Source organism: Vicia villosa, linkage group LG4, assembly GCF_029867415.1.
Source record: "Vicia villosa cultivar HV-30 ecotype Madison, WI linkage group LG4, Vvil1.0, whole genome shotgun sequence".
In the NCBI taxonomy this organism is placed as follows: Eukaryota; Viridiplantae; Streptophyta; class Magnoliopsida; order Fabales; family Fabaceae; genus Vicia; species Vicia villosa.
In genome coordinates this window covers 188,771,040-188,780,641 of record NC_081183.1, presented here as the reverse complement: position 1 = coordinate 188,780,641, position 9,602 = coordinate 188,771,040, and positions in this window count along the sequence as shown.

Below are 9,602 nucleotides of genomic sequence, written 5' to 3'. Positions count from 1 at the left end.
TATGTCTTTACTAAGAAATTAGTTAATTATTATACTCTTTGGGCTAAACACCTACTCAAAAATAAATATCGATCGAAGAAATTCTAACTCGAATAAATAAGGAAACAAATAATAGTGTAATATAGAAATATATATTACTGGAAATGTTGGGTTTGATGAAACCTGAAAGTTGATCAACGAACACTTCGTCGTGGATGTAATCGTTCAAGAACATCTTTTTACACCCATTTGAAAGAGTTAAAAACTCGCGAAGTAGGAATAAGTATGAGCATTCTTATGGCCCCTAATCGAGCTACAAACACATATGTTTCATCAAAATCTATACCTTCACGGTAATTGTATCCTTTGACAACAATTCTTACTTTTTTATCAACACTTTCCCATCTTCACCAAGCTTATTATAAAAGACCCAACAAGCCCCAATCACTTGATTATGTGAAGATTTGAGAACAAGTTTCCACACATTGTTTCTTTTAAATTGATTTAACTCTTCTTGCATCACAAGATATCAATGTTAATTAATGAAAGAGTAATGCTATTCATATACCCAATTGTTACACCAATACTTACACCCAACAGTATTTTACAGTAGTCACTAAATTTGGTTAATGCAGTGTAAAAACCTGGTTAATGCAGTAATAAAGTTGGTTAATGCAACATCCAGGTATTAAAAATATTTTTTAGCAGTCACCAAACTTGGTTAATGCAGTGTAAAAACTTGGTTAATTCAGTAATAAAGTTGGTTAATGCAACATCCATGTATTAAAAATATTTTTTAGCAGTCATCAAACTTGGTTAATGCTGTGTAAAAACTTGGTTAATGCAGTAATGAAGTTGGTTAATGCACGTCTAGGTATTAAAAATAAACGTTCGTACATGAATAGTATCTGCCCGTACATGAATAGTATTTCGCCCGTACGTGAACAATGTCGTCCGTACATGAACAGTGTCGTCCGTACATACGGTGTAGGTGTAAGATTTGATGTAAAAATAGCATTGCTGTTAATGAAAACCTCATTAATTTCATTTGGCTTAATTTTGGAAACAAAGGTCATATGATTATATACCTTGATAAGGGAATGTTATGTTATAACTCCCTTAGAAATGTATCCAATAACATTTTGAATCAGATGGTCTTTACTAATCCTCCATTCTTTGCATAGACTTTGATTTTCTAAGTTGACTTCTTTAACTTGAGTCTCTCGATTTATACGTTAGCATTCCTCTTGACTTTGATCTTTATCTTTACTCTAATCATCATCTTCTAAGGATGATTTTTCAAGGATAAATGCACAATCAACAACATCTACCTCTACAGATAAGGATATGACTCATCAAAAGTAACATGGACTGATTCTTGTATCATCAGAGTTCTTTTATTAAAAATTCTATAAGCTTTGCTAGAAGTGGAATATCTTAAAATATGCCTTCATCAACTTTAACGTTAAATTTCCCAAGATCATCCTTATAGTTGTTAAGAACAAAATATTTGGCATGTAAATGAGAGATGTTTGACTTTTCAAACCTTCACAATTTAAACACACCCCCCTCTTATGTTTGAAGTCACTTGTCCAACATTCTAAACTTTCTTTCATAAGGTCAGATAACTTCAAATTGGAATGAGGGGAAAAATAAATTTTTGAAACATAAACTATTTATATAGGGGTATTTTGGTCAAAGCATATAAAATAGGGTTAAATATACAATATAATATAGGAGAAATTCGCTTTATCCCCTGTAAGAAATTATTTTGGACCACCCTCTTAAAATTTTAAAATCTATGTCTTTTGTCCCCTAAATGCACAAGTTATCCCCTATAATATGTTTTTTTTATTTACCCCCATATTTAATATTTAATTTGTACGCTTAAGGAGGAGAATCCAAAAAAAAAAAATATTTACAGGAGGGTAATTTAAAAAAATATATATTGCAGGGGACTAAATCGAATATCGCCTACATCACAGCGGATAAAGTGGTATTAACCATATAACGAGAAAAGAATAATGTTATGGATATAAGGTAAAATTTACTCTTTCATTTCTTATCTAAAACATTAAGTCCAACCAAAATATAAATAAAATTTAAGAGAATTTCTTTATTGACCCCCCTATGGGGGTGACCCCAGCGAAATTCCCAACTTGCCCCTGCTTTGGAGATGCATCTCCGAAAAAAATCCCAAAAATTGAGATTTTGATTAATTCGGAGATGCATCTCCGAAAAAAACCCAAAAAGATTTTTTCGGATATGCATATCCGAAAAAATCCCAAAAATTAAAAATTTTGGGATATTAATTAATTCACATATCATAAATTTGATATAATTTATGAGTTATAAATAATAATAATTATATATTTCTATTCTGATTCATATTTTAAAATTTAAAAATAATTTCAATTACAAAAAAATTAAAATAATTCTAATTATTAAAATGTAGTTATAAATAATTCCAAGTCATGTTTCTACGGTTGATAATAATAATGAAATAGATCAAGTAAGAATAATGATAATAATAATAATAATAATGATAAAAACAATCATTTTTCATAATTAATTATGATAAAAAAATTTATTTTTCATAATTAATTATGATAAAAATATCATTTTTCATTTAGTTAAAAAATTAAAAGAATATTTTGTCTTAATTTTATTTAGTGAATAAATTTTATATTTAATTTTATATAATTTAAACTTTACTTATGAAATTAGAATGTTTTTAATTTATATAAGTTAGTAAAATAATTTTTAACTTTAAAATTGTTTAGGAAATTTTGTTTATAAAATAATTTTTTATAACTATAAAATTGTTGTTGAAAATTAATTTATAAAATGATTTATCATAAGAAAAATAGAAAATAAATATTTTTAATATTATTATTATTATTATTAATTTTTTATTTAAAAATAAAATGTTAATTTAAATATTTATTAGGTTAATATTATTATTACATCTTGATTATTATGATATATATTTAATAATATATTTTAATTAATATAATTAATTATACTATTAATTGTATTGATTCACCTTAATTTTAATTTTTTAATAATTATTGATTTTTTTCAGAAATGCATATCCGAAACATTCCAAGACCAAAAATTAAAATATTTAGGATATGCATCTCCGAAGACACCCCCTCTTCAAAAGAAAAAAAGTGATTTCGGAAATGCATCTCCGAAGGCACATTTTTTTAGTGTTTTTGGAAGTGCATTTCCGAAATCAACTTTTTTTTCTAAAAAAAAGTGATTTCGGAGATGCATTTCTGAAATAAAGAGACATTTTGAGATTTTCAGCGCGGGTGATCAAAAAGACTAGGAGGTCAATAAAAAAATTCTCAAAATTTAAAATTTAATTGGTAGTAATGTAAGCGTCTAGGTCTCTGAATGTGATAAAAATCCTAAATCCTAAACCTCACGAATGAGTAAACCCAGAGGAACCGTAACATAGTATATGTCGCCATAGCTTATCGGTTAATCTTGAATTTTTTTTAATAAGCTGAAGATATCATTAAAACAAAAAAGAAAGGATTACACAGAGAAACACAAGGGGGACCAAACCAAGACCCCTTAACGAAAGAGCCTAAGCCTAGGGGTACCAGCCCTGTCTAGAAGGTAATCCTTTACAACAGAAGGATGAACAAAACTAAACCAACAAAAAGATCTACTACTATGCCCAATATTCGCCAGAAAATCAGCACAAAAATTGGCTTCCCGATAAATATGAGATATCATGAAATCTATACTTTGCGACAAATCAAGACAACGACGCCAACGAGATCTGATTCTCCAGGGAACAAGAGCCGGATCGGAGAAGGCTTTCACCACAAGTAAACAATCTGTTTCTATCCAAAGCTTCCTCCATCCTAAACTACCAGCTTTCTCAATAGCAATCATGGCTGCCCAAAGCTCAGCCAATTCAGAATTTCCTTCTCCCATATAATCACAAAAACTTCCTAAATGAGCAGCATTGCTATCTCTATATATACCACCACAAGCCATAGTAACCGGATTACCACGAGCAACACCGTCGATATTAACTTTAACCCATCCCATGGGTGGAGGACACCAAAGAATTTCCAATAAAGAAGAGGGTCTTCTAGGATTTATATTAATTTGCATCCCTTTCAATATTGAAAAACTAGTGATATTATTGTCCAAATGATTTGTCGAGACATCCCAACCAACTTTGCTCTAGCCATAATGAGAGAGATACAGGCTTTCCATTGCGATTTTTTACCATCAAATCTGTTTGAATTTCGCGCCCTCCACACATGATAGAAGAAACTGCACACCATGGATAACACAACAGCTTCAGCCTGAGGGAATCTCGCAACCAACATCATCTCAATGCAATCCTGAATGTTGTTAATGATGCCAGGGAAATGTAATTTTGCAAGAAGCCAATTCCAAAGAGGAGCCACAAACTTACACTTAAAGAAAACATGATTAGAAGAATCAGCATCACACCAGCACAGAGAACAAACAGAAGGCCCACTGAAACCTCTCAAAGTAAAATTTTCATCTGTTGGCAGCTTATTGTGAATAAGCTTCCAGACCACCATAGCATGAGAGGGAGGCACATGCTTGTTCCAAATTAATCTCATCCAAGGAATGTCAGGCCTATGCCTTTGGAACCTGTCGTAAGCCTGCTGAAGTTAAAGATCTCCATTGCTAGAATCTTTCCACACAATGCAGTCTTCAATGTCATTTTCAGGAATTTGCACAAGAGAAATCATATTTGTCAGGCTAGGGAAAGCTTGCAAAACATTATCAGGGATGCACCAGTTCTGCCCCAGCAGCCAGTCCTTCACCATTACCATGATATGTTTATGAAAAGCTCTAGGAATGTTGAGTTTATTTGCTATGGGCTCATCCAACCAAGTATCTAACCAAAAATTGACTTTTGATCCATTGCCAATGATCCATTTTGTGTTGTCCATAACAGTTGCGTAACAAGCTTTTATGCTAGTCCATATCGAGGATTTGATGTTGTATGAAATGATCTTATGGTTCCTTTTGATTCTAGAAGCAAGAAGCTGAGTCCATTCCTGATCCCCTTTAACAAAGTTCAGCACAAATGGAGGTTAGAGGCAGAGTTGAAAGACTGTAAAGCCTTTATCCCTAAACCACCCACTTTCTTACTCGAGCAACAATCCTTCCAGGCCACAGTCAGCATTTTCCTTTGCTTCATGTTCCCACTCCAAAGAAAGTTCCTCATCCAAGAACTGATTTGCTTGATGAGAGAGGCTGGCCAGTTGTATAAAGTGATAAAGTGGAGAAGCATGCTATGAATGACCGCATTGATGAGCTGAAGTCTGCCAGCCATAGACAGCAAACAAGCCTTCCAATGAGCCAACTTGACTTTAACCTTATCTGCAATGAAAGAAAAATAGTTAGCTTTAGGCCTACCAACAAAAATGGGAGCCCCAAGATAAATAAATGTAGGTTTAGCCATTTGAAAACCAATGATGTTAGCCAGGCCTCTGTGCCTTTCAACAGTCATTCCCCCAGCATAAATTAAGGATTTATCCTTGTTGCACACTTGACCAGATAAGGTTGCATACTCCACTAACAAGTTAGCAATAACATTAATAGATTTTTGATCTCCCCTGCAAAATATCATAATATCATCTGCATACAAAGTATGAGATGGGACAGAATAATTTATAGTACAAGGAAAATCATATTTTTTAACTCAAATGTAGATAAATTAGGAGTGTAAACAACGTCCTATTTATCCTAACTTACATGTCATGTCATATATGGACGGAAAATTCACTTAGCTGAAACAAATTTTATTATTCTTAGTTTTAACCACTTCTCTATCTATAAGTGTAGGTGGTTTAGACTTTAGATATTAAATCAATATATAATTTAAATTAACTAGAATTTGGTTTTAATTTTTACTTAATTGGACTTTACTTAGTGTTTGAGTCTTTTAACTTTCTAGCATTATATATGTAGTATTTTTGACACATTTAAAGATATCATGAAATAAATGAAAAGATATTTTATTTTATTAAATATTTTTATACTCTTCTTTATTTGAATTGAAATTTCTCTTGTACATGCAACACATGTTCCAAATGATATCTAAATAACAAAAATAATGTCGAGACGAATGTTCCAACATCTGTTATGACATCCTGAACAAACTTTTAAAAACTGTGTGATTATGCATAAAATAAATATGCAGAAACATAAATAACACACATAATTGTATATCGAGTTTGGAACAACATCACCTACTCTGAGCGCTACCATGCCAGGAAGGAAGTCTAATATAATATTAGTTCAAAGCCTAAACAAGTCTCATTCTTACAACTTCCCATCCTAATCACTACCTTGTTCTACCTCTACCTAAGACCATCCAAGATATGAGAAATCCCATCTCACTTCCAATCACTGCAGCGATGTCTAATAGTCCCAGTCCCATATACTGTATCAACGACCTTTCACGTAGCTGAAAATCACACTTTAAAAATCAAGTCACAAACTAGTGACAAGGGAAGACTACACTTCCAGTAAAATATATTTAGTCTTGCTTCACAGCTTTACCTAAGAAAAAATACCTCAATCAAGACACCCCTTGATTAAGAACAAAGAACTTAGTTAAGACACTCCTTAACCAAGAACAAATACTTGATCTTGCTTAAAAGCTTCGATCAAGAACAATACTCAACTCTATGCTTAAAAGATTAAGAGTGAGAACAATACTTAACTCATTACCTAAAGGCTTCTGGATGAGAACAAAAAGGTCTACCACAATTATCAAAAGATACAAGGGTGACGTACACCACAAGTTACACAAGAGACTTTCAAAACCCTTATACCCTAAATCCTAATTTACAAACTATAAAAGATAAAGATACAAAAATACTAGGACTAGGGTTTTCTATATGTAGCCTTTAGAAGTCTTTTGGGCCTCGAATTCTTTATTCACAAATGCTTGATCCACACGCTTGCAATTGTACCAATCTTGTGATAAACTTTCCTTAAATATTGCAACAAATCTTCAAATCTTCAATCTTCAATGTAAATATTAATTCTGTTGGAGGTTTGATTTCCTTGTTCCAGATGAAATAATCTTGACCTGCGAGATATACTGAGATATATCTGGAATAAATCTCACAGGATCCAACTAAGTCTGTCAAGATTTAAAATAACTCTGCATTGATGTTCTTATTCGTGATGTTACGATATCTGTTAGTACATCTGTCATTTCAAAGAAGCCCAAACTCTTTTGTGCCAAAACAATTCTACTAAGTCCAATATTGCTGTATCAGTTAGGATGTTATGATATTTTGTCTGACATCTTCACCAGAGGCATGTTTTAGAAAAAATAATGCCAACCAACCTTAAAATTTATGGAGCTAACATGAATTAATTAGTTTATTACTTTTTACCTTCCTATCATTTGGTGCTTTTATCCATAAACATAAGCATCTCCCATGGATTATTTATACTTCCATTTTTTCGATTGGATTTTAAAGTATTTTTTATTAGAAATTACTTATTTTATTGTTTTTAGCTTCCTATTATTTGACGCTTTTATCCATGACCTTAAGCATCTACAATTGCTTATTGATACTTCATATCATTCGACGCTTTTATCCATGAACTTAAGCATCTTCAATGGCTTATTAATGCACAAGAGATCCTAAATGGAATCCGACAAGTTATAATATGTGATTGTCATATGATAGAATTTTCCACATCATGAGACTTCCTCGGATATGAGTCACCCACGATTACCCCTGATAGAGTAGGGTAGGGCTAGTCGAGTTTGAGGAAATAACTTTGAGATTATGCATGCCCACTAGGTTAAGGAGGTTTATATAGGCCTACCTCAATAGCAAGGTAATGAGTTTTCTCTTATAAAATACAATCATAAAGATCTCTTGCTTGGCGTATCACAAACAGGGAACCATTATACTCACATTAAGTAGAGTTTCTGCCCACTATGGGGCCTAGTAAAATATTTATGGGCCACACTTTTTCAAGAGTTTTATTTATCTAGTTGTCATTTAACGAGGATGTCCATGTGTGCTACATCCAACTCTGGCAGTTAGGAATCCGTAGAAGAGATGCAAGGTGCTATGGATGAACTGCATTGCGAGAACCAAAACTTTCAGAAAATCATCTATACAAGCCCATATCAGCAATGATAAGACAATATAGTCTAAGAGGGCATATAGGTTGTAGATCTTCAACCCCTCTTTACCATAAGACAAGATAATTTAGTCTTAGAAATTTCCAAGCCATCCATTGGTGACGTTTGATAGAAAGAGCGATCCTCAACATGTGGATTTATGTGCTTGTACGTTAAAAAGACCGTAGCTGATACTTTGATCACATTTTAATCATGTGGTTTTGTGTGGACTTTGATAATCTCTCGAATCATATTTTTTTTATCATTTGCTTGATCATGTTGATCTCTAAAGATATTTTTCTAGCCCTATTTGATGATGATCATTAAAAAGCCCATGAATCACTTTTCTTTTCACTACGCCAAATAGCAGCTTTTACAGCGTTTTTTTTGGGCTTTTAGAGCGCTTAAAAGCGCTTCCATAGCCACGCTGCCGTAGGTAAAGACAGCGCTTTTTGGTACGCCAATAGCGCTCTCGTAGCATCCCCTATAGCAGCGCTTTTTCTAGAAAAGCACTCTCGTATCATCCCCTATAGCAGCGCTTTTTCTAGAAAAGCGTTTTCGTAGCATCCCCTATAGCACCGCTTTTTCCAGAAAGCGCTTTCGTAGGTAACACTTGTTTTATCTTTTATATTTTTATTATCTTAGGTAGCGCTTTTAATTAGAAAGCGCTTTCGTAGGTAGGCATATAAGAGCGTTTTTAAAAGCGCTGTCGTTGCTAAATGCAGTATTTTAAAGTGCAACCTGTAATTTAAGCCTCCTTGTTCGACCTGTAATTTATATTTATTTTCAACCTGTAATATTTTCGACCTGTAATATATTTTCAACCTGTAATATTTTTAACCTATATTTATTTTCGACCTGTAATATATTTTCAACCTGTAATATATTCAACCATAGGTAGGACATTATATACCATTATATACGAATATAATACCATTATAATCCAAAATAAAATATATACACCATTATAGTTCAATTCACATGTTTACAACATATATATGTAACTAAATCATCTCTAACAATAACTAAATCAGAATATAAGCCCGAAATTCTCAAAATCTGACGAGCGCACGGTCCTGGTCCTACAAAGTATGAACAGAACAACACGGTCAATTAAACTAACTTTGCAGAAACATCAACAATATTATTAGCAAACAATTTCATGTGATTTGCAACTCAATCCACCAATGTAACATGTCATCAATCCAGTCTCAAATCAAACTATCAACACCACTTATTTAAGAATCAAACTCAACAACAACAAAAACAAAGTTCACCACTCTTATTCAGCAAACAACAAACTTAATTCATATGACAACGTCATCATCGTCAATTAATATCAAACACAAAGTCATTATCAAAATCCGTCACACAGTAATGTATTCATAAAACTTTTCATACAATAATGTATTCATACCTATATGAATAGTCGCTGAATATAAAATTGACACAA